This window comes from Daphnia pulicaria, chromosome 7 (genome assembly GCF_021234035.1).
Source record: "Daphnia pulicaria isolate SC F1-1A chromosome 7, SC_F0-13Bv2, whole genome shotgun sequence".
Classification (NCBI taxonomy): domain Eukaryota; kingdom Metazoa; phylum Arthropoda; class Branchiopoda; order Diplostraca; family Daphniidae; genus Daphnia; species Daphnia pulicaria.
The window spans coordinates 17,816,895-17,840,693 of record NC_060919.1 but is presented as its reverse complement, the minus strand read 5'-3'; the positions used below and the strand labels follow the sequence as shown (position 1 = coordinate 17,840,693).

Genomic DNA, 23,799 nt, shown 5'->3' with positions numbered 1-23,799 from the left:
AGAGAGAGTAGGACACTCTACAATGTAGAGTCGGACCCTTTTTTTTTTTTTGAAATTCATGGCGGAATGACAATGAGACACACGTAATGAGAGCAAGGGAGAGCCGTTTTCTGTGCCTGGATCGAATGCGTGTGCCAGATGGCGCGACAAGATAAAATGAGACTCTGCCAGAGAGCTAAAGAGAGAGCTGAACTCGAGTGGGTAAGGGCGTGCGTCGAGAGGAGAGATCATTCGCAATGCTGCTCAGTGACCGTGTGTGTACTGTGCAGGGGAATTGCATCGCTCTTAAATGAATCTTTCAAGTACTACCTGGCGTGTATATAACGTCCGAGTCTAGCCCGAGATAGTGGCGCATTAAAGTGACATCAAGGCCAGAGTGCAGCAGTGCTCTCTCCCTCAATGTCTCTCTCTCGCCGTGAAATTGGAATTCAATTATCTTGCAGCACAACGGGCGTGGTAGTGGTGGTGGGGGAGGGGAGAGCGATGGAGTCGAGGTATTAATGAGAGGGACTGATCAGTTTAACCAAGCACTTTCGCATCACCTCTCTCTCTCTCTTTCCCCCCCAAATTGCAAAATCGTATTTCGCGCGCAAACCAATAACGGGCGAGACATGGCATTAAAAAGATATGACAATCAACTCGGTCCTTAAAAACAGATGTCTGTAGTGGTCTCAGAATTCACGTGTGTGTGTGTCAATCACACGGGGCTTCGTCCACTTTGTTTCCACGTTTCTTTTTTTATTTTTCATTAGTCCATTGTCATCATCACGAATTGCGCCATCATGGCCACTATTGTCTACCAGCGTCAGCTAATTGTTCGCCTTGCGCCAGACGAAAATATGTGAAATGCAAGAAAGAGAGGGGCCTGTCGACAGATTGTACTACAACGAGCCAATCATAAAAGAAGAAGAAGAATCTTTTGAAGAGTTGGACTCTGGGCGCATCGGGGCATTCAACAAAACGATAAGAGACAATAATACTTTTCCCCATTTCTCTGGGCTTAATGTTGCATTCTCATCATCCTCCAAAAAAGACCTTTATGAACTCTCCAAAGAGATGGAGAAACTTTTCTTTTTCGTTCTTTCATTTTTTAAACAATTCTGAATCAAAGAATCCTCGGTCCGCTTTCAACTCCTTTTCTTTTATCTTTCGAGATGGTTAAAGATAACATCAATAAATATTGTAAAAGTACAGAGATTTTCAAGTGATGGCTATTATTAGACGATTCGATTCGCCAACGTCTTTTCCCCCAAAGAACTTTTAGGGGCTTCAACAAAGAAAATACGATGAAAATCAAGCGTGAAATCAAAGAAATCATTGTTCACTAATAGGTCATGTAACCAGTAAGAATCTCTCCAGTTTTCCCCTTCGTTACGAAATTATCATCATATAAGAAAAAAGGTTGAGTGGGGAAAGTTCTTATTTCTTTATTAATAGAAAAATTTCGTCCATGATATGCCGGAGGGAAGGTGCAACCACTAGCTGACCACTATCAATTATGTCTGCCGTGTTCCAGACCGAGAACTCATGTGGAGAGTTGACATCCATCCGGTGTCTAAAGGGTGGATTTCCGCTGGGTGGTCGGACCCAATCAACATTTATATTTTAAGACTTGATTTCAAAATTACCTTCGTTTTTCTTTTTAAATCATTTATCTCCAAGGTAAGAAAAACCACACCGGCGATTCCTTTATTTTTGGCGCTATCGTTTCGAAGTAACTGATGTAATAATCCAATCAACTTTCCAAAAAGAAAAGCTTGACGATTGACGGTGCCGATTGACGTCAGCGGCAGCCAGAAAGTGAGCGTGTCTCTTTTGGGAATGATTTCGATAGAACAAGAAGAGTCTCACATCACGTACTGTCAAGCTATTTGTTTCCGTGTGTGGGCCAAAGTTACAAAGTAAAAAGCAAAGGAGACTTAGTTAAAGAAGAAGAAGACAAAATGCATTTCGAATTCGACCGAGTATAAGCTGGTGCCCCCCCCCCTATCTGTATAAAAGAAATGGCAATCCCTCCACTTTGATGTCGAGTCTCGGTCGCTGGGAAAAAAAGTGGGTCCTAGTCAAAAAAGTAATACGGTAGTAGAAAAAGGAGAGAGAAGCACTCGACACACCTAAGCCGATTAACTGTTCCATCACTTTGCTATACAGCAAGGCCGATGAGTGGAAAAAGCGGCCCAGTATTTTGTTGCCAAAATTTCGATACGGTAGTAAGGCATCCGCATCAGAAATCCAATTAGAAAAAGTTTGTTTTGTTTTGTTTTTCTTTCCTAGCCGCCGACAAGGCGAGTATAAGTCAACTTGATCTGGTGGCGCTCACACACACACACAGGCGCAACAGTTAACCAGTGAATGTATACACACATCTCTCTCTGCTGTGGCAGACTACACAAGAGACCGCCTGGGGGCCACCTGTCTAATCAAATACTACGAGGTCTGGCCGTCGATCGATTTGACGAGGGCGGCGGCCTGACGGACGTCGTTCGTCTTAAACATCTTCCTCCTCCCTCATACAAGAAAACGCCAAAAAGTGGGCCGTACAAAAGTTTTTGATAGCCGCCGACACCGGCCACACCGATAGAGAGAGGTCGATATGGTGTGACTGCGTGCGTGAGTGTGTCGGGCGTCGTCAATCGCTTTCGCCTTTTTTCTTTCTCCCGAGAAAGAAAAAAGAGGCCCGGTCATATAACTAGTGCGTCCACAGTCTGACTGCCATCAAATGCCTAGCTGGATCGATGGCCACACAACATTCGTAGATTGACTCGACCGAGAAGAATTATTTCCACCAAATAATAATTCCCCTTTCCACTGAGACAAGCCACGCCCAACATCTGCAGGCCATGTTTTTTTTTTTTTTCAATCAATAGTGGCTCAAGCAAGGTTGCAATGAGACAAAAATTAATTCAATCACAGGTTTGTTTTGTTTGTTTTTTTCACGGAGAGAAACAAACAAAACAATATTAGACGCTCCGTGTGTGTGTGTGTGTTTCCCTGCAGCACCACACAGCTGGTGCTCCGGGGCATTACGTGAAAATTTATAGATTGGCCATTCGGGCGGGATTTCGAGCGCCGCAGCGGTCGATGGAGAAAAAGTATACAAGTTTGTGTGTGTTTTTTTCTTTTCTTTTTCTTCTGGCTGCAGCTGCCGGACACCAATAACTCCTTGTTTATAGTTAGTAGATAGTAGCAGCTATACAACTACTACTACTACTACTGGCTCGAGCGAGCTATATATTGACATTGAAAGCGACGATATACGACCTCCATTTTAACGGGCAATACAACGTCTGTATCGCTCCCATTTATCATTTCATTTTTTTTTGCCAACTTTTACTAATGCCAAATAAATTGCCTCTTAAAAGTCCAATCTGACCTACATCACTTTATTGATATATGAGGGCCAATCCATTTTCTTTCTTTCTTTTTTCGTCTCCTTCAAAACTTTTCGAGACTGAAGTTAATTACCAGTCCAACTTGACTCCACCCACTTGAATCATTAATAGGCGGAACCGGAAGCAACTTCAAAACTGGACGTCTCGGCACTGCTAAGATGATTATTTAAAAATGAATTAGAAATAATCTAATAGAAAGTCATACCCGGAACGTAGTACTACCACTACTACTACTAAGCAACCGTAATAGGGAAAATGTGAGGGTGGAAGAGAACTCCTGCACATTGGATGATGCTGTGCCAGGGAGGGATTAGCTCATGTTGGGGACGACCTCATATCGAAATGATGATCATAAAAAAAATATAGTATACGTCTATAGTATCCCAGCCAAGGCATTCGTTTGTGTAATGGAACAAAACCGGACATGGAGTGTGCTGGTTCGTTGGACACGGGAGGAAACGGCGATTGGTATACTGAGAACAAAAGAGGATCAACAGAGAGAGAGAGAAATAACCTTCGCCCCAGTGAAACGGGAGAAGAATCAGCTCTACGACTTCCATTAAAGACTATATATGTACAACAACATAGTATAGTAGTAGTAGTAGTTGTAGTAGTAGTCGGGGATATTTACCAGGAAGCCCTCTGGACCGATATTAGAAACAAGAACAAAAAGGGCGAATAATAATCGTAATAATAATAGTGCGACGGACCGACGGGAAAAAGAAGAAGCCGGTCCACCACAAAAGTCTAGTCGTATCTTTTGTGAAATTGCCCTTGATGATCGCGGGCGGGCAACGAACAAAAAAGGGAAGTTTGTTGGTTGGCCGGCCAGTCAGCCAGCCAGCGCAATATAGCGGCACAAGACAATCGCCCGAGTGGATGTTGATGATGATGAGCGTTGCCGCAACCACCACCCTTTCCTCATCATCAAAGTCAGTTAAAGAGGGGGTCGCCATCTTGATGGAAGAGCAAACCAAGGGCTTTACAGCAGCAGCAGCAGCAGCAGCCGCATCTTTTCTGATATGTACACATACTTGGCCGTATTTTCCGCGGCTATTGTCAGTGCCTATCTGCCGTCGCCCAAGAGAATGGATAATATAACCAAAGAGCTAAAAAGATACACACACAACAGAGTCGGGGTGGGGTTTGGCCGAGAGAGAGAGAGAGATGCATATCAAACAAATGCTGACGAACGCTGCAAGCTTCTGAGGCTTTCGAGGGCCACTCTCGACACACACAAGACTCTTCTTCTTGTTATGTGGCCGGTTCAGATGCTACGCAACTTTACTGGAATCCAGCCATCGCTGCTGGATGAAGAATTCGGAAGGAAAAAAAGGGGGCTCTTTTCTTTCTTTTCTTGGCCAAAATGATTAGCGAACTAATAGGGCGTGGATCATTATGCATATCCGCACGTCCATCGCAAGTCGTACACAATGAACGGCGAGCAGAGACAAGTGAAGACGGCGGCGGCGGCGGCCAAGTCCCGGGCACGCACACACGACGTGGTGGTGGTGGCCACCAAATGGGGGTGGGGCGACGCTAATTGACACGAGCGCCCGCGACGTAATGCGCATTCCTTCACCGACGACGACGGTCGCGCCCCACTGGTGGTATAAAACTTGTCTCACAGCTGTCCATCACTTGTCCCGTTTCCACTTCTTCTTCTTCTTCTTTCCAGTTATTTCCCACCCGCTTCATTTTCGCCAAAAAGGGACTCGGTCGACAATCCCCTTGATGTTTTCCACAATGAAACAATCGAGTGCCGTCGTCGAACACGGGAAACAACAAGAAAGGAAAAAGACGCAATATGGAGGAGCAACTGCGGGAGATGACGTCATGTGCCTGTTATCGATTGAGTTAGACGACCGTTGGCTCCACGTTGTCGTCGATTTCTTTCCCCCTACGGTAGCAGCAGAGACTAGACGTGTGTGTTTTGACTTTCTTAGATCAACTCCAGAAGTTCCGGATCAAAAAATGGGGGGGGAGCAAAAAAAGACACAAATCAAATCCGATTCCATGGTCGCCCCCATGTCGATTAATGGCAGAGAAAACTCGAGAGGAAAAATTCGTCCGAAGTAGCACAGCGCAGAGGGAACGATTAGAATGGGACGAGAACAGGAAAATTGTACAAAATGTTTTTTCCATGGATTCCATGGATTGGGAGAACTTGTACTCGCTTCAGAGACACAGAAAAATCCCGGTGGGGTCTCTTATACAACACGACGATCCTTTCTTTCTAAACAGAAAACAAGAAGAAAGAAACCCTCATCGAAAAACCCATGTTTTTATCACGCGTGAACACCATATCCATCGATACTGTGTATGTGTGTGTGTGTGTATAGCAGTCCTGCTCAGCTCCAAAGACGGTCTATAGAACTGATCTTGCGGGGGTCCCTTCTCTTTTTTCGCGTGCCCTATCAGCCCAGTACAAAGGGTCGAATGTTCGTGTCAAAGTCCAAAGAAACATACCCATTTTATGCAGTTGGGATATTTTTTTCTTCTTCTTCTTCTCCTTTCTTGACGCTGATCCCAGGATCGATGGCCCAGCACAGCGTGATTCTCCAGACTAAGCCCCAATTTTCATGTGATGAGACACAGCCCAAAACACATTCCGACCTTTGATACCATCAATGGAGGGATGAGAAACAAGTTCAACCTCAATTCCCTTCTCTCCATTTCTCTCTCTAAAAACGCATTCTAGTTTTGGCTGCTGCTATAAAACTTTAGGGCTGGGCACCTGGGTCCCCACCGAGAGAAAAGAAACATAAATCAAACTAATTATGATTTATGATTTTCTCCGTGGCGTTTGCGATGAGGCGCTAAAAAGGGACTAAAGGAGAAGCAGATCTGGCACTCTGACAAGATTTTCTTCCACCAAAATCTCCTAACCTCCCATGAGAGATTGTCCGTCTATTTGCCTTGGAAAAAGTCCATATCCCCAAAAAATGGAGGAAAAATCAAACAACTTTTTTCGGTGGAGTCGGTGGACGACGACACGCAAGAAAAAATGGGCACAGGTTTGTCGGGTCCACTTGTTTTTCTTCCGACATCATCAGACCTTGATTGCTCTTGTACGTAAGACACGAATCAAGAAAAAGAGTAGCCTCGACTTGTTATTAGAGGAAACACATTGAGCCCCTTTCGCTATCCAACAACTTTTGCAATTGTCCAAGCAGAAAAGAAAAAAGAAACAAAAATTTTTATAAGGGCCTGGAAAAGAAAAAATCCTTTTTTGTTTTGAAATGGAAAAAAATAAAGTTGGTGCTATAAGGACGGGCAGACTTTTTTTTGAGCCGCCTCCAGTGCTGTTGTTGTTGTTTGGGCTGCACGCCAGAGGTTGACGTGCTTCACGATAATTACGTGTACACACACACAAGGAGACTGCTGCGTTGTAGCATGTGCGTGTGTCTGCCGCGCGCTACTCTTCTTATATATCGGTGAAATTATTTTTCAACAACAACAACAAAAAAGTGGCAAGAAAAAATAAGCAAGTCGAGAAGAAGAAGAATAAGAAAAAAGTGGGAGGAGTTTGGGACGTGGGGGGAGTTGAAGCACAAATGAATTGCAGAGAGCCACTGGTGTGGTTGAAGGTGGTGGGTTTGGTGGTTTCTTTTCGAGTATATAAGCTCAGGTAGTCAGTCTCTCTATACTTGATGATTTCCATCTATATACCCCAAAGGGTCCAAGGTCCCCCGGACACAAGTCGTCCCCCCCTTTGGAAAAACAACTTTTTATGAACGTGGCGTTTCTTTCTCTACACAATTTAATGATTCCAAAACCTCAAGACCAAATTTCCCTCCTCCCTCTGCCCAAGAAGAAGAAGAAGAAGGAAAAAGGTGAGAACAAGCCAATGAAACCGTTTTTCTCATCTCTCTAGAAGTAAAAAAAGAAAAACGGTTCTTATTTCGAAAAAAGAACGAAAATCAAGGCAAAGAAGCTGCTGCTGCTGCCATTTCATATGGACTTGAATTCCGCTGAGAAAGAGCTGCAAAAGAGCGTGACTGGATGGATCCATTACACGTCTCGTGTATAGGATATCGCCTTTCTTTTGGCGAAATATATGTTTTTTTTTTTTTTTTTTAAACTGAAAACAAAAGCCACCCTTTTCATCCCCGCGTTATTTGGCCATGTCTGAAGAAAGAAGCTTCGTCTGTGTTGGCCGGATGCTGGATGTATCTAATGTCTGCAAGGAGAAACTGGTAGTAGTATATACCTGGATGTCGTTGGGGCAACGGCGTTTCAAGTTGTGACATGTTATTGATTTCAGCTCGGGGAATAGAGACAACTCCCGCTGACTAGTGCTCCTCGCACACTGTGTGTCGTAGATGTTGTGTAGCTGCGTCCTTTCTATATATAAAAGAGCCCCAAAGTCTTCATGACCGATTGTTGCTTCTTCTCTTTGGATACGGTACCTCTCGCTCTTTCTGGGGAAAAATTTAACGGTGGTGTTTTATACGAGAAAGGGGAAAATCTCTTTGGTTCTTTTGACTTTTTACGTCCGTCTCGACGTCAGAGTGAAAAATGATGGCGTATGGTATATAGAAGAGAGCTGGCTATAAGGCAAAGGCAAAACTGATTTCATCCAGTCAATCAACTTCATTTTCAGCTTTAGCTGCCCGTCCTCTCTTCTTCTCCCCCCCCCCCTCTCCTCAGCATCCGCAGAGTACTACTACTACACACAGCCTTTTGAGGAGCTCCACAAGAAGAAGAAGAAGAAGATTAAAAGACAATAGAGCTCCTTGATTAAGATGGAGAGCTTCTTAAGTATATAGACGCCATCTCTATACATGTGGTCTATCTTTCTCTCTTTTCTCATTTTTTTGGTTATATTACTCAGCGCCATCCATCCACCGGAAAGAAGGAGGGGAAGCCAAAAATAAAAATAAGAAAAAAAGAGCGACAAGAGAAAATGAGATGGTGAAGGGAATATAACTGGGGGAAATGCATAAACTTTTTTTTTCTCTATCTTTTTTTATTTAAAAAATAAAATAAAAAAAGGATATGATCTAAGCGATGAATAAACAACGCACTCCAAAAGGGAAACCGCAAGGCCAAGCTCGTTACAGGCAAACCGTGTCCGGTGCCGAGGTGCTGGCCACCACCACACCTCTACAAAATGCTAATAATTATACCTGGGCAAAGTCGGCCACTTGTCGACAGACTGGCCAACCGCAACAACCGCAAAACTGTCTCCTGTTTTCATTTTTACGAAACCAAACTCGAAGCAAACGACATTTTTTCTCAAGGTGAATCGAAAAAAAAAGCTGTTGCCGAAAGTCGTTTGATCGGAAAATCCCAGACATCTAAATTCGTGTAACGTGATCCAGTTTCGATTTAAAATTACATTTGAAAAAAGAAAGTATAGAGAGGGGTGGGCCTGAGAGTATAGAATACGAGATCATTTCCCTGGGTGATTCCAAGGGGTTTGTAAAGCTGGGCTACAACATGAAGAGAGAGAGGATTTCTGATCCCTCTTTTACAGGACTTGCTGTGTATACTGTAGTTTCCCCCCCTTTTTTTCCTATTCCGGATTTATAGCGTATCTACTTAATAATCGGGAACAGACGACCTCTACGGTATTACCAGTGGATACTGTACAGCATGCAAAATCCATGTCATCGCTACCATGGCGACAAGGAGCTCAGCAGCGCTGCTACAATCTCGTATTTTTTGGGGTGGTTGATCCGGTGAATGTCTGCACGTTCCAGCACACGCTGCCGGCCCATTTTCTCTCTCTCTCTTGTAGCATTTCAATTGAACACAACAACAAGAAAAGAGATGCAAGATATGGGTCTATTGTGATTCTCTCCCCCCTCCGATTGAAACTGACCCGATGCCGCCACGAACCAAATCTGATCCAGTCGATCACACACAGTTGGCAAATAAGCGCAGCGGCTCCTCTATTTTTTAAAATTCTTTACAAGGGGTTACCAGATAAAAAAAAGAAAAGAAGAATGAAAGAACTACTCCTAGGTGGGCGGCTGAAATCCGACGCGGTTACCCACTTCTTTTATATATTTACCTTTTAATATCTATTTGATTTTTTCCCTCTCGTTTTTTATTTTTGATCAATATTTCACTCTCCCCCCCGTTAGAAATAAAAAATAAATCCTCCCAGTTGAAAAGCTTTGAAGGGATCGGATCAAGTGAAGCGTGTATGTACTACCATAGAGCAGAATATATATATATATATATATGTGCCGCAGACATTATAGTCTTCTTCCTACATGACAAAAAAAAAGGAACCCGAACCGGCAACCGCCATTTTCCCAACACTGTCTTATCCCCGCTTCACTGCATCTTCGTAGCAAAAAAAGAAAAATGAAACTGCAGCGATAATTTAGTCTTCCCAATCAAAAAGTTTGGTTCGCTTCTTTTGCGGTATATTACATTCTATTCATTACTCTCCCCCTCCACCCTGGTCTGATGGATCAAATATCCCGCGTGCGATGACCCAGTTATCCCATCATCATTTGATCTACAGTGGCCAATGAAAACGATACAGTTGAGGGGATGGAATGAATGCCTAATGAACGATGGTAATACAATGATTTGGCGTCGCTTATCAGCAAGGAAACGGGTCAAGTGCTTTTGATTTCATCAAAACTTGGAACAAAGTCAAAAAACACAATTTTCTTGTTTTTCAAAGTGGCGAACCCACGTCAAATTTCCCCCCCTTTTTTTCTATATCTGCTAATGCCATCAGCAAGTCTGTGCCACTAGTGCACTTAACAAAAAGGGAAAAAAGTGTGTGTCTGTGTGTGGGTACAATCGGATGGGCGTTGTTTCATGGAAAAATGTGTTTGTGTGTTTGCTGCTACTGTGAATAGTTGAATAGAGTCGTCACTTACCGGGTGGAGGAGAGTCAAAAAAGAGCTGGAACTGCTAGTCGTCGTCGTCCTAGTCGTCGGTTGATGGCCAGATGAAAAGAGGTACAACGAACGTCCGGGAGGATATCGCAGCTGTTAGCGGCTGCTGCCAGTCTCCAATTTAGCGTCCATAGCCTCAACGAGGTTTTTTCGGTTGTGTCGCTTGTCGCGTTGCCACTGCTAAAAATATAGAGAGACGTCGTCGGTATATATCCTTCCCTTTTTTTTTTGTTTCCCTTTTTTCCCGCACAAAACAACACACGACAAGAGAGAGGAGGAGGAGGGCGGTTAGACACGTTGTTTGGCACGCCCGGACGACGCACGAAATCAGATCAAGCGATTGAACAACAACAACCCCCAAAAAACAGATAACACAATCGTTCCCGAGCTCGAATTTGACTTGTCTCACGACGACACGAACGAACCAGAGTAGAAGACGCTCACACACACAAGAATACCCAACAGCTGTTGACACTTTGCGTCGTCAATCTCTGGCGATCCGTTTTTTTCCACGGGATTTAGTACAAACAAGTTTCGTGTCTTTACACAAAGTTTTCACTTTTGGAAATGAGTTTTCACGAATGTTGAAAAGACGCGTTGTCTCGGCACCAAGATTCAGTTGCAAATGAAAATCAAAAAGATGAAAAATGCGTTGGCTTCTATCTGGTAGAGGAGAGAGAGAGTTTGAAACGGGACGGGCACGGACACGTCTGACTCGCCTGGCGTCCAGGAGGGGACTGAAGTTTTCAACTGGGCGACCACGCTGCCTATTAGTATTTCGTGTGTGTACCCACCTCCTCCTCCCTCTTACGGTGGGGTTTTTCTTTTTCGTGGAACGGCTCCTCCTATCCTTCCCTCCTTCCCTCTTGTGAAAAAAACTGAAACGCGGAATGGCGGATATGATCGAATGTAACAGTAGACGAACGGCTTTCCAGCTACTGACAGGATTTCTTCCCCCGGTAAAAAGAAAGAAAAAGAAACAAAAAGAAATTTTCTTCTTATCTGTCCGAGGCCTCTTTTTCTTCCTATTTTTTCCCTTTTAACTTGCCTTTTTCCAACTTGTTATATGTATGCCAAACTTATTTTTTCTTTACCCCGCGCGCTGAATGTACGTAGGCAATTGGCTGTTTGCTGCTTCCCAACTTTATTGAAGAAGCAGAAAAAAGTATATTCGCCTGCTTCTTCTTCTTCGTTATACACAAAAGGTTTTATTCGAGTATAGCGGAAGAGCCTCCAGGAATAATTGGACCGATTTTTTTCTTTTTCTTTCTCTGTCTCTCTCGAAGACTTTCAATATAATAATGGGACTCAGCCGCCGAACAATGGTCGGATTATATGGAAGAAGCAAATACTACATCTTCTGGCCGCCACCGCCATCCATTTAATAATCATTTTCTTCTTGTTTTTCTCTGCCTTTTTCTCTTCACTCGGATGATTGTAGGATGGCGAGACGGTCGCTACAAGTTGACGGCAATTTGTCATGTCGAAAAAATGGGAAAGATGAAAAAAGACGAAGAAGAAAAAGGAATAAACAAAAATAACCCCGGCAATTACGGAGCAAAACGAGCGGCCGTTATGATTTCATTTTGCCTAGATAATACTTTGGACAAGGTCATTTGGGATAAGAGCGGAGATGTTGTTTATGACTGGCACGGCTTAATGTATTGGAGAAGAGGGGGGCCCCTTCTTGGCTGCTGGTCCTGCTGTGTTCTGTTCCTCAACTTCTTGTTCCCGGCTGTTTCGGCCGCGTCGTCTTTACAAATTTGTGTCGAGCCAATTCGTTTCGCTTGAGCCAAATCATCCCCTCCGGCCGTAAAGGCCCACACACACAAGAGACGAATGCAAAGAAAACTATGCGACCGCGCCCCATATAATTCTTAATGCCCTTTTCCTCTGCTTCCCAATCCCCTCAGAGTCTTATCACTGGAAGCCCAGCAAAAATAGTCTGAATAATAATATAAGACCCTCCATTTTTGTTTTCTTCTTCTTTTTTTTCCTTTTTTAATGTCAAAACTTGTTTCGAAAAAAAGGGAAACATCACGCAAGAATGTCAAATTCATGCGCGCAACGCAAGCTGCGTCGGCGCAAAGGGGATATTTTCTCTATCTACACAAAATGCGGAACCGTTTTTCCTATTTTGTCTCTCCTCTTTCCTATTCCCGCAGTTGTTTGTTTGAAAGAAAAAGAAGAAGCGAGGGTGAATCAAACGCGGAACCAATTCGCGTCATTAGCCCCGAAATTCAATGGCCAAAAAGGGAGGGGGAATGATGTTGACTTTGTTGACTGTCTAGGTTATAGAGACGACGTGTTTGCACTGTTGCAGCTTTAACACACACACACACACTATACTACAACTACATGCAATCTCATCCCGTCCATTATACGCCAAAGTGAACAAGTAACTTTGTACGCGGGAGTATAGTAGACGTCGGCCATCGCTTAGTATACTCTCGTCTCCGTGGCGACGATTATCCACAGGGTTCGTCAGCTGCCGCCGGGTTACTCGGACCCAGTGGACGACGACGACGAGGCAAATCATCGTCGAATGAACTTGTTCCCTCTGCCCACAGCACGGCTGTCGTGACTCCTTCCCGGCCGACCATCATCAAATCATTAGTTGTGATTGTCAACTGTCACACAACCCCACCGTCTCATTAACAAGAGTTTCCGGGTTCAAACGGCATTCAATGATGAGGTAATCAACCCATTTTTTCTTTCCTTCGCCACCCAAAATGTCTTTTTTTTTTTTTAATTATTATTATTATTCATCAGCGGGAGAAATAATCAAAGAAAAACAGAAGAGAAAAGAGAAAAAAAGGCACTTTAAAAGGCGGGATGTGGTTAAATGCAGACGTACTAGAGGCTATAGACACTAAACATCTTTGAGGGATTACATGTATAGTTGTAGAGCGCCCAGTGCTTTTGGACTACCGAGGTATGTGTCTACACGAGCGATTGAGCCCCCGACATGACGAACAAAGTCGCATTGATTGCCGTTTCACGACGAACGCGAGTTTGTTTTTTTCCCCTTTTTTCTTTTTCTTGTCCCTCCACCGATGGAGGATCGAGCAGTGGCAGTAAAAATAAAGCAATAAGAATATAAGACCTATCGGGCAACGAAACGAAAAGGCAAAAAAGGTGGAACATAGATCTATTGCACTCACTGAATGGCCCAGCCAAAAGTCATGAAATGGCTCGAATAAGAATCGGAGATTTTTCTTCTTTTTATGGACGCCGATAGAGTCGAAGGAGAGAGAGAGAGTCAACACGGGGGCCAAAGGGCCCCAAGTGGAAAACGGAATAAAAGACTCGAATACCAACGACACGAGAGAGAAAGAAGAAGCGGTTAGGACGACACATCATTTCTCAGTCGAGATTTGAGGGACGAATAAGAGCGCGCGCACTTTGAACCCACCTTTTTTTCGATTCCTCCCAACTACTACCACTACTACTAGCTACTAATGTCAAGGTATATATCCAACATCTCCCAAGGTCTGCTGCTGCTGCTGCTGCATCCATCGTTGGGTTTGTTTTGGTTCCCCCCTCCTGCCATATCGTTTGGGAGAAAGGAGAAACACATTTCTCTGGGCAGAGAGCAGCAGCCGCCCCGCAGAGTAGTTGATGCACACGGTAGATTAGAGATGTTGGCTTCTATTCAGAGAGATTGAGCGAGAAACCCAAAAGCTGTATGGGCTGGAATCGACATTACAAACAGCCACCTGCCCGTCTCTCTGCCCAGAGAGAGAGAGGAAAACACATCTTCTAGTATAGGGAAAAGGGCAGCGAAAAAGCTTTTCCAACAGCAATGGAAAGAAAAGAAAGAAAGGAGAATGCCATCAAAAAGTAGGAGAAATCAAAAAGAAAAGGAAGAAGAAGAAGAAGAACAAGTCGAGAAATACAAAACAAGCACTCTTATTCCAGACTGGCCGGGACCGAGCAAAAGACGTGACCGGACTACGCTACTCACGACGTTCCTTTTTGGATCCCTCGATGGTCAAACTCACATTCACCTCCTCCCCAACCAACCCAGACCCCCCTCCTCATACCCTCCTGTGTAGTATCCTACACACACGTCTGCAAAAGGGGAAAATAATAAAATAGACTTTTAAAAGCAAATAAAAAGAGAGAAACACAACAAAAATACAAGACGGGCAGAGAGAGAAAGAGAGAAAAACAATCGAGCAGATCGGCCGAAATCACGCTCTGCTAGAGCGATCAAAGAAAAAGATCTAAAGGATTTCTTCTTCTTCTTCTTTCTTTGCCTATAAACTCAAAATAACAACACGAACGAAAATAATAAGAAGAAGAAGGACGAGGATCATTTGGAGTGGTCTCGTGAGGGAATCACGGCCTACTTATAAAAATACGAATCAAATCCCCCCCGATCCTGTACGTAACCCTCGCAATCTCCCGCCCAAACTGTACGCAGTTGGAGGATATAATTCCCTTTTCGTTTTCTATATCTGTCCCGGATTTTGATTTCCCCCCCAAAAAATATAAAATAGTAGAAAGGAGAATGACAGGAAGAGACGTACAGCAGTTCACAATAACACAAAAGACCATCCCTTTTGCTGCGTAATGTGATTGACGGGAATATAGTCCCGGGCAGTAGTGAACGAAATGACGTTCACGCTGTTGCCGTGTAGTCTATGTGTGGCTCTTTTTAGTGGCAGCCAGAGGAAACCAATGACAACAAAAACCTCGCACACACAACAGAACAATTTGAATATAAATCGAAATATTTCCGTTCAGCAACCACCATCATCAAAGTTGTCAATATTTCAAGGCGGCAGGAAGTCCGCGTTACATCGACGACCTGACCGACGCAACAACATCAAAAAGTCCCTTTTTGTCCGACGTGCACGGCTATCTGTTGTTGTTGTTGTTGTCGGACACATTTCCAAACAAATCAATTGTTAATGCGTAGAACGGATCACGGGAGTCACTACTACAAAGCGACTGTCATTTTCAGGCGGCAGCAGCAGCAGCAGCGTCAGATTTTTTCGAGTTCATCGGTCACCCCGCAGCGCAAGAGTTCGAAAAGGAGCTGCTGTTGCTGCAACAGCTCTGCTGGCATTGATTCCCGGCTTCCTCAGCAGTTGTGGCCGTCCTTTTTTCTTTTCTATTTTCTAAGGAGTTTGTTGTTGTGGCGCGTTGTTCTGCGACGGGGGGTTGTTTCAGTCAGGATCCCTCTGGTGACTCTCAAGACGTGCATAATCTGTCATTTCCCTGCGTTTTATTTTCTTTTCTCCTTCCCAGCGATAGCGGACGATCCGGACGAAAACAAAACGGGAAAAGAAAAAAGACTCCCAACGGAGTTTGGCCCGCCCGGTACGCGCCTATACGCAAACCGTAGGCGACTCTGCCGTTGTGCAAGTCGATCCCAGCCCAGAGGAAGAAGAGGAGGAGGACGTAAGGTCAGACGTTGGCGTCGTCATCGCCAAAGAAAGTGGAAGATTGCAGCTGCTGCCGTAGGACAAACGAAACGCGTTGTAAACTTTCAAGGAGAAATAAAGCTCAAAGCGTCTTGATTGAATTGGCATGTCACTGCTTCTCTCTCTCTCTGTGGGTTCCCCCCCCCTCTCCTTTTCTCTTGTTGTTCTCCCGATAAGAGCAAAAGCCACGCGGGATTTGAATCGACGAAAAACAAAAAAGAAAAGCCGAAAAATTTGGTGGAAGAAAAAAAAAAACGGAAAAAACTCTCGTATCTTTTTAATAGAATACTGAAAGGTTTTTTGTTTGTGTGTGTGTGGGGTTTTGTTTTGTTGGGTCCGTTTCGTTCCGGTCGGACGGTCCTTCCAAACAATAGGCGGATATGGCCGTCTTACTCTGGACCAGCAGCTACTGATGCCGATTGCTGTTGTTGTTGTTGTTGAAAAAAAAGTTGGCAAAGGACTTTGCTCTGCGATAGCGAAATCAGACGTCCACAGGAAAAGAAAAACAAATCAAGCAAAGAGAATTCCTATGTAGACCGTCTCTGGTGACCACTGCGCTCTTTTCCCGTCTCTCATAGATTCCCGTCGACTTCTTTATCATCATGGCGAAATAAAATAAAATAAACTCAAATAAAATAAATAAAAGGATTGCTGCTTTGCTGTTTGATTGTGTCGCCTTCTTGCGCCATCCCACGTCATCAGAATAAGTAAATAGTCGCCATGTAATACCCGAGGACTCTCTCATCAGTCGAATCGGCAAGGGAGTCAGACCATCCGGTACGGAGGCTCAAACAACTGGCCCCCCCCAAATGAGGATTGTTAATTAAAAGAAATCTCCGCTCCTCGTCTACAAAATAGCCATTTTTTCGTTTAGTACACTGTACTGATTTCGCCGTTAGCCGGACGAATAAAAAAAAAGGGAAAAAGAAACGGGCGGGATTAAATCTCGGGAGAGAGGCCCGTCGTCGTCGTCATAATAAAAAAAGAAACGAGGGGGGAAAAGAAAAGGAGAAAAGAATTTTTTAAAAAAAGGAGATCGTGAGCGGCAGTTGATGCGTCTCGGTATGCCGGGAGTTTGATTCGTGTCCGCTTTGAAATTTGGCGGATCTTGGCGTTTTTATATAAGTCGACGACGACAGAAAAGAATTGGAAGAAAAAGAAAAAGAAAAAAATTCCATTGACAATCCTCGTCCGCACCGGAACGGAAAAAGTCAAAAATCCCATTTTTTCCCCTTTTCCGTCAAGTGAGAAAAAGGTGACGACGCACAACATCAAGGCCGAGAAACACTGAAGAATGTTTTCGGGGTTTTTTATATTCTCAACACACACACACACAGAGAGAGAAAGAAAGAAGAATGGACGTCGGTAGAGCGCAGGCTCAGCGCGTGCCATAGAACCTGCGGAACGAATCCGCCGGAGCAAGAAAAGAAAGAAAAGGGTTGAGGAAAAGGCGGCGGCGGAGTGGAAAATGAAAGCGCAAATTGTTAAAAGGGCCCCCAGATACTTTTGACTATGTGTGGCCTGCAATCACGTTTAATAATCACACTGGCCCATTCATCCCGTTTCGCCAAAATGGGCATTCCCCCATCTCCAGAAAGAAAAAGCGGCGGCGGAATGTGGGCGGCACGTCCAAACAAGAGACCCACAATTTCATTTTTTCCTGGAAAAAAAAAGAAGAATTGGGATAACCGGGGCGCCATTTTGCGACAATCAAACCGGATGGGGGGGAATATAACCGAATGGGGATGGCAACTTTACTGGCTCTATATTCCCTGCATATATTAAGAGTAGTAGCTGCTGCACATACGCTCCGTCAAATTGAATCCAAGAGTAGACACGCGCGCCCTCGACACCGTCAAAGGCGATGGGAAATTTGACGGCTGTTGCTACACTATACACCTCAGCTCGTATGGCACCCCACACGTTATCGTTGCATAAAGGTAGTCGTCGTCTCTTGTACTTGTATGGAGATATATCCTATATACTACACCCAAGTCGCTCTATTGTAGTTGAGGCGAGCGAGTGAGCCGGCGGGGCTGGCCGGGGTAGGATCGATTCGACCGGCCGTTTTCGTGCTCAGGTGATGGGATCCCAAGAACGGCATGCAGCAGCAGCAGCACTGCAGCAGCAGCGGTGGACATGCATAACGAGTCTCACTAAAGAGAGTCAGATTTTAATATGCAAGCTGATCTATTTCGGCGGTTTGTGTACGTCCTCCCCCCTATGTCCAGGCTCTCTTTCACGGTAGTTGGGCCTGGCTACTCTCTTCCATGCAACGACCTTTTCCTTTTTTTTTCTTTTTTTTCTTTTTTTCGCGTTTCAATAATAAAGGAGTGTGCCATAAACTTCCCTCTCTCTCCCTTTCTCTGTTTCTCCTTGGGAGAGAAACAAGAAAAGAAAATGTGGGTTAAAATGATGAAATTCACTAACAATAATAACAAGGAGCAGCCCCGCCCTGAAATAAAAAAAGAGTGGAAAGATGTCGGGCCACTAAAAAGCCAAACAACCAGAGAAGAAAATGAGAAACGATGAGATTAGATTAGATATTCCAGTTCATGCCGTTGAGTATGTGTGTGTGTGTGTGTGTGCGTAGGCTGGGCCGGCGGCCACTGGCTCCATCTCCTCCTATAGAGACTGGTATGGACATGGGAGCTGGTCGCTCGTGACTACTGGGCTCCAGTTGCGTTATGTTCTGCTGCATGTATTGTTTATTTATATTACAACACACACGAGGAATAAAACGTAAAATAAAATCTAATAAAATAAAATAAAAAGTACAACACCAAAAAGAACTGGGTGGATAGAGCGGGGGGGAAAGAGAGAAAGGCAACTCCAGTCCAGTCTAACGGAGCCCAGCACGGACGGAGCTGCTGCTGAAATATTACGAGCCCCAAAATGAAAATGAGAACTTTCGGTTGTTGGGAAGGGGGGGGGGGAAGGAGCACACACAAGAGAAATGGAAGCTCCATATCGTTTATGGTCGCGATGAGACCGCAGGAGCCGTGAAAGTCTCCTAGCGTCCAGCTTATACTATACGGCCCTGGCGGATAAGAGCCTCCGCGGCGAGCTCGTGACACGCTATACGCCGTGAAAGGAGAGAGAGAGGGGGGGAAGGGAATGAATATACACGCCGACTATAAAAACTAAACAAACTCTACTATATCCTCTACATTTATACTAGTAGCTGCTAGCTAGCAGGAGCCGGAGCAGCAGCACTAGTGCCTATTGTTTGTTTCATTTCTTGACGTAGGAGCCCAAAGCAGCAAACGTCAAAAGGCCGCCCCGAATAGCTGAGAGAGACTAAGGAGCACGAGGAGCGGGAGGGGGGTCATACAAGTCGCCTGAGCTATGGCAATCGACGTCTATACTCGGCTAGTCGACGTTAACATTGTCGTGTCATCGCTCCTTGTCTCTCTCTGTCTGCTTGTGGCTATATTGTCGAGGGGGGAGAGAGAAAGGGAAAGAGTCAGATGTCGTCGGTTTTGTATATACGAGCACGACCCGAATGTTGACCGCAATGCAGATCGTTCATACCACTTGTGGTCCGGCTCCTGCTCTGTATGCCTATAGAACGTTATAGGCTCCTAGTACTCGTGAACCCCTCGTCTATTCTCCTTCCTCTTCTGTCCGACCTCTTATTTGTGAGGGAAAACACGGCCAGGAATGATGGCCGGCCAGCCAAAGGGGAGGGCAAGGGGATAGAGGAGGAGGAGACCCATCAGCGTGATTAGATCCCGGGCGACCACTTCAATACAAACAGAGAAACGTCACCGTCCACGACGACGACGACATCCCAGTTCCGCTGGGCAATCAAATTAAGAATAACGCAATTTTTCGACCAACTTTATCTTGGCCGTCCTTTGTGCATTTTTCATCTCTCTTTTTTTGAGAGAATTTTCCAGAGAAAATTGGCCCGTATTATTCACAAGGCTCCCGCATTTCCATTCCCCCCCCCCCTTGCCTCTCATTCGACATTGGGCGTGTAAATCTTTAACGACTCACGACGTTCGAGTATCGCAACGGTCGGTTCCTGTTTGGAAAAAAATCGAATTATCAAATGGAGCGAAGGGATTTTCAAAAATTGGAAAGGAGAAGAAGAAAGGAGATGCAGCTCGGACAACCCGTAACCGAATTCAAGCCGCTCCTTTTTTCTTTTGCCAACCCATGCCCGGCCTCCCGCTGCGCCGGACGTCGTTTTATCCTTGGCGAATCAAACCAGCAACGTCCATTTGATTTGAGGCGAGGGGGGAAAAAAGAAAATCCATTGGCATTTGCCTTCTTATTCTCCGGCAAAAATAAGTGGAACATCCGAACAGAGAGGCTACGCAATCGGTTGATTCTTGACGCATAATCATAGGAGCCCAGAAGGGATCCGCCGCCGTCAAATGGGAATTTGCGCGTAGGAGAGACTTAGGATGTTGGCTATGAGAAAGTGGTCGTCCAATATTGAATGCGCATTTTTAGCCACTTTGACAACGCATTTTCAAAAAGGGCAGGCAGGCCAACGACCTTTTGCCATTCTTATTTATTCCCAAAAAACTTTTAATGTGCACGCCCAATACGCCGGTAAATGTCAAAAAAGAAACTCTGCCATGGATTCATTGATTGGCCCGTCACTCCTGCACGTGTGCCTCTTCTTCTTGGATTCACTCGGATTCACTCGACCCAAGGAACTCCAAATCGGACCCCGAAAAAGAAAAAGAAACGAAAAAGAAGTAGGAGCAGCTCGATATCATCTAACGAATATTTGTAGGCCGATAAATATCCATCGTGATAAAGTTGAATCTTGCCATCTCGCGTGATACGAGAACATCTATCTATATTCCAACGTTATTTTCTTCGGAATCAAATGATTCGGAATTTTTGATCAAAAATAACAAAAATCCCGATGGCTCCTACAGACGCGATTCGAACGTTTCAAAACGGCCGGCAGCAAGAAAATGAAAATTGTAATTTTTCCCTCAAAAAAAAAAAACCCCAAAACTTTTTTTAAAAAAATAAGCAAAGAAGCGTTGGAAAAACAAAAGAACCCGAGACGGCCATGTCGAAACCCCGGAGCGTGCCGGCTGGGCCGGAAGGGGCGCCCGCTCGACGTCGTACGCCTTTCAACACCCAACCGAAATCAAAAAAGAAGAAGAGAAATTTTCGACATTCAAAAAACCCTGGCGAAAGGAACAGAAGGGGAGTAGTAAATGGAAGGAAAGATCATCACACGTGCCACTTGGTTGTGTTGGCACTAAAAAAGAAAGAAGAAGAAGAAAGACAACACGCTGTCAGTCCTGTCGCGTCACGTTCGTCGGGTAATTTACTTGTAAAAATAAACGACAAAGCCTCGCAGACTCCCACTAGAGAGACTCGGACTGGAAACGGATGATGAGTTGCGTCCTTGTGTACATTGTAAAAGGGACGCGGACAGGACCTTTTATCATTTTCTACAAGTCAACCCCCCCACCAAAAGAAGAAGAAGAGTTTGTTAAATCGTCCTACCTCTTGTTGTTGCTGTTTGACGACGATTTAACTCATCATTGGAGAGCTTTCAATTGCAAAGTGCTGCCGAGTTGCTGGGCTGTTTGTTGGCTCTCTCCAATCTAAAAGAAGAAAAATAAAAAAGAGAATAAGGAAATGATTTTTCTCGGTGGAAATAAAGTTGGTGGGCACGTCAAGTTGTGGCTTGTCAAACAGTGGGGAACCAGCAGACAAGACTTGGACTTGTGTGTGTGTGAACCATCGGCACTGAGTTGTATTGTTAGAACCATCTGACATAACTATAGCGGGAAGAAGGAAGAAGAAGAAAAATGCTGCTGCTCCCGAACTGTCTTCCCGCGGCTGGAAAAAGGTGAGTTGAGATAGGCAGTCCCAACTAGCGGGCAACTAAACTACACTATATCCCAGCAGGAGGCTTCTGTATAAAGGTCTGTTTCAAAGAGGATGAAAAAAGAATTTCCATCTCCTTACAAATAGCATTAGAGAAAATACCTATAAGAGAAAAGGAGAGCGAGAGAATAAGACGGGCGGGTGGAAACCCGCAGAGAGTCGACGGCCAGCAGAAGAAGAAGAAGATGAGGGCGCATTCCTCCTCTACTACAGTCGATGTGTGTCTTGTTCGGCTCGATATACAACAATAGGCATCATTCTCTATAGGCTGGCTGGCTGCCGTAGCTACTTTGTTGCGGCAGAGAGTTGAGGCCGTAAAAATTCCAGAGTTATTGTCTCGTGTGTGTGTGTGTTTTGTTTTGTCGTGTAAAACGATCAACTGGCGTTTGAAATTCCGGGATTAATGTTAACAGCACAACAGAACAGAACAGAACAGAGAGAGACGCACGACGAGCTCGGGCGTGATCGTTTCCATTGCTCATCCCTTATTACCTCGTCTACGAAATGCCAAGCGGCGGGAAAATCTTTTGAGCTTCCGAGTTTAATGGGTTTTCGCAACTTGAAAGTAGGACGCGCCAGCAGTAGCGGCAGCGGCAGCAGCAAGCGCCAAGGATTCTCGATTCCTTTTGCTTCCCACATCCGATTAGGATTGCTCCTCTTGGCTGACTACAAGACCCAATAGACTACACAGCATGCACTGAGTTCATTTCAGATGAGACTGCACGAGAAGAAGAAGAAAAAGAAGAAGAAAAGAGTCGACCAGTTAGGCGATGAGAGAACGAGAGAGAAGGAAGGAGAGAATTTGTACTTTCAACTTGGGGATTCCGACAGTTGGAGGAGGACGATAGAAAAGCCTTTTGCTCGCTCCTCGGCTCCTGCTCCATTATTCAGTGAGGTAATTAGCTATATAGAATGTTCCGTTGCCCCCTCCCCCCCCCCCACCCGTCTCTAGCGGGAGCGGGGGAAACAGGAGGGAGGGTATCATATCTATTCGCCATCTCTGCGTCTAATAGGAGGAGAAAGGAGAGATAGCGTGTGCCGTGCATATTTACAACGAGCAGCGCGTAGGAGGAAGGAAAGGAGGAAAGGAAGGAAAGGAAAGGAAGGAAAAGAGGAAGGAACGCAAACCGAGACAGGTGCTCTCTTTCCCGTCGACTCTACAACTGTAACGACCTCGGCTGATCGAATAAACGTTCACAGTTTCTCTCGTTTTCCAGGCTAGGAGCGACAAGGGTGCGACTGGGATGCCGTGCGGGGTTGTGGGAGGAACACGGGACACCAGGTGCGGCATCCTCGATCCCATTCGTGATCAGTGACCTTTTATTTCTTCTTATATTTCTCCTTCGATTCAAACCCACCACCGAAAAAGAAAACAACCTCTAAAATAGTCGACGCTAGTTTTAAAAACGACAGGAAGGAATTTACTGCCCCCGCGGAATCCAGCAGAAACCAGATTAGGATTAGATGGAAAAAATCTTTCATCCATCATCCCGCAGAGGTGGAATGCGATTGCATTTATACAACTGTTCAATTTCGAAATTTTTTCAAAAAAAGAAAAGAAAAGGAAAAAAAAAAAGATCAAAAAGAATGCGGCGCATAAGAGAAAGTCAATTGACCGAACCTAATTTCAGGGATTTCGCTATATAGTCCCGCGCCGTGTGCGGGCGAAAGAGGCGAGAGAGAGGGCCCCCGTTTTCTAACCCCAAAGTCTCATTTCACGGTCAATTTACATGTCTGAATACAAACCAGTATATCGACTGCTGTGTGGGAGCAGGGGGAGAAATATGGTGCCGACTTGGGAAATGCATTTTCGGCAGAGAGAATATTCTCTCACCGGCGGCGGCGGCGACGACATCGGCCGTTCATATCATCCGACTTTCCCTTTTATTTTTTTCGATTTCCTCGCGTGTGCGATGATCCAACCCGTTTTTTTTTTTTTTTTTCCCTTTCTTTCTTTCACGCCGGCACAGTCGGTCGGTCGCCCATTGTTGTCTTATATTATTGGAGAAGAAGAGGCTCAAACGTCAGCTTCTTGGCGTGCTTCTTCTCTATTCATTTCTATTTTCCCCCGTCCATTTTTGAGCTCAGTCATTTTTGAATGAGCCGGGAGGATCTTTTGAAAGAAGCCAAAAAAGAAAAAAAGAGCTTTCACGGCAGCAGCAGCAGCAGCAGCAGCAGCAGCTTCTTCTTCTTGAACGAGGAAAGTCAAATTAGTTGTCCTAGTCGGTG

At 44.9% G+C, this 23,799-nt stretch overlaps 1 protein-coding gene across 2 annotated transcripts in view; it reads right to left on the bottom strand.

Annotated features, from left to right (window-relative positions):
- The window catches only part of LOC124348820 (teneurin-a-like), a 115,037-nt gene that overhangs the window by 65,488 nt on the left and 25,750 nt on the right, over window positions 1-23,799 (bottom strand). Inside the window, exons 3-4 of one of the 2 annotated variants that reach the window (XM_046799105.1) lie at window positions 21,184-21,284; window positions 10,244-10,441 (exon numbers count right to left, since the gene is read on the bottom strand). The gene's annotated coding sequence lies outside the window, so the exon portion shown is untranslated. Of the gene's footprint in view, window positions 1-10,243; window positions 11,006-21,183; window positions 21,285-23,799 lie in introns of those variants that run through there. The other variant, XM_046799104.1, reaches the window with a different exon arrangement.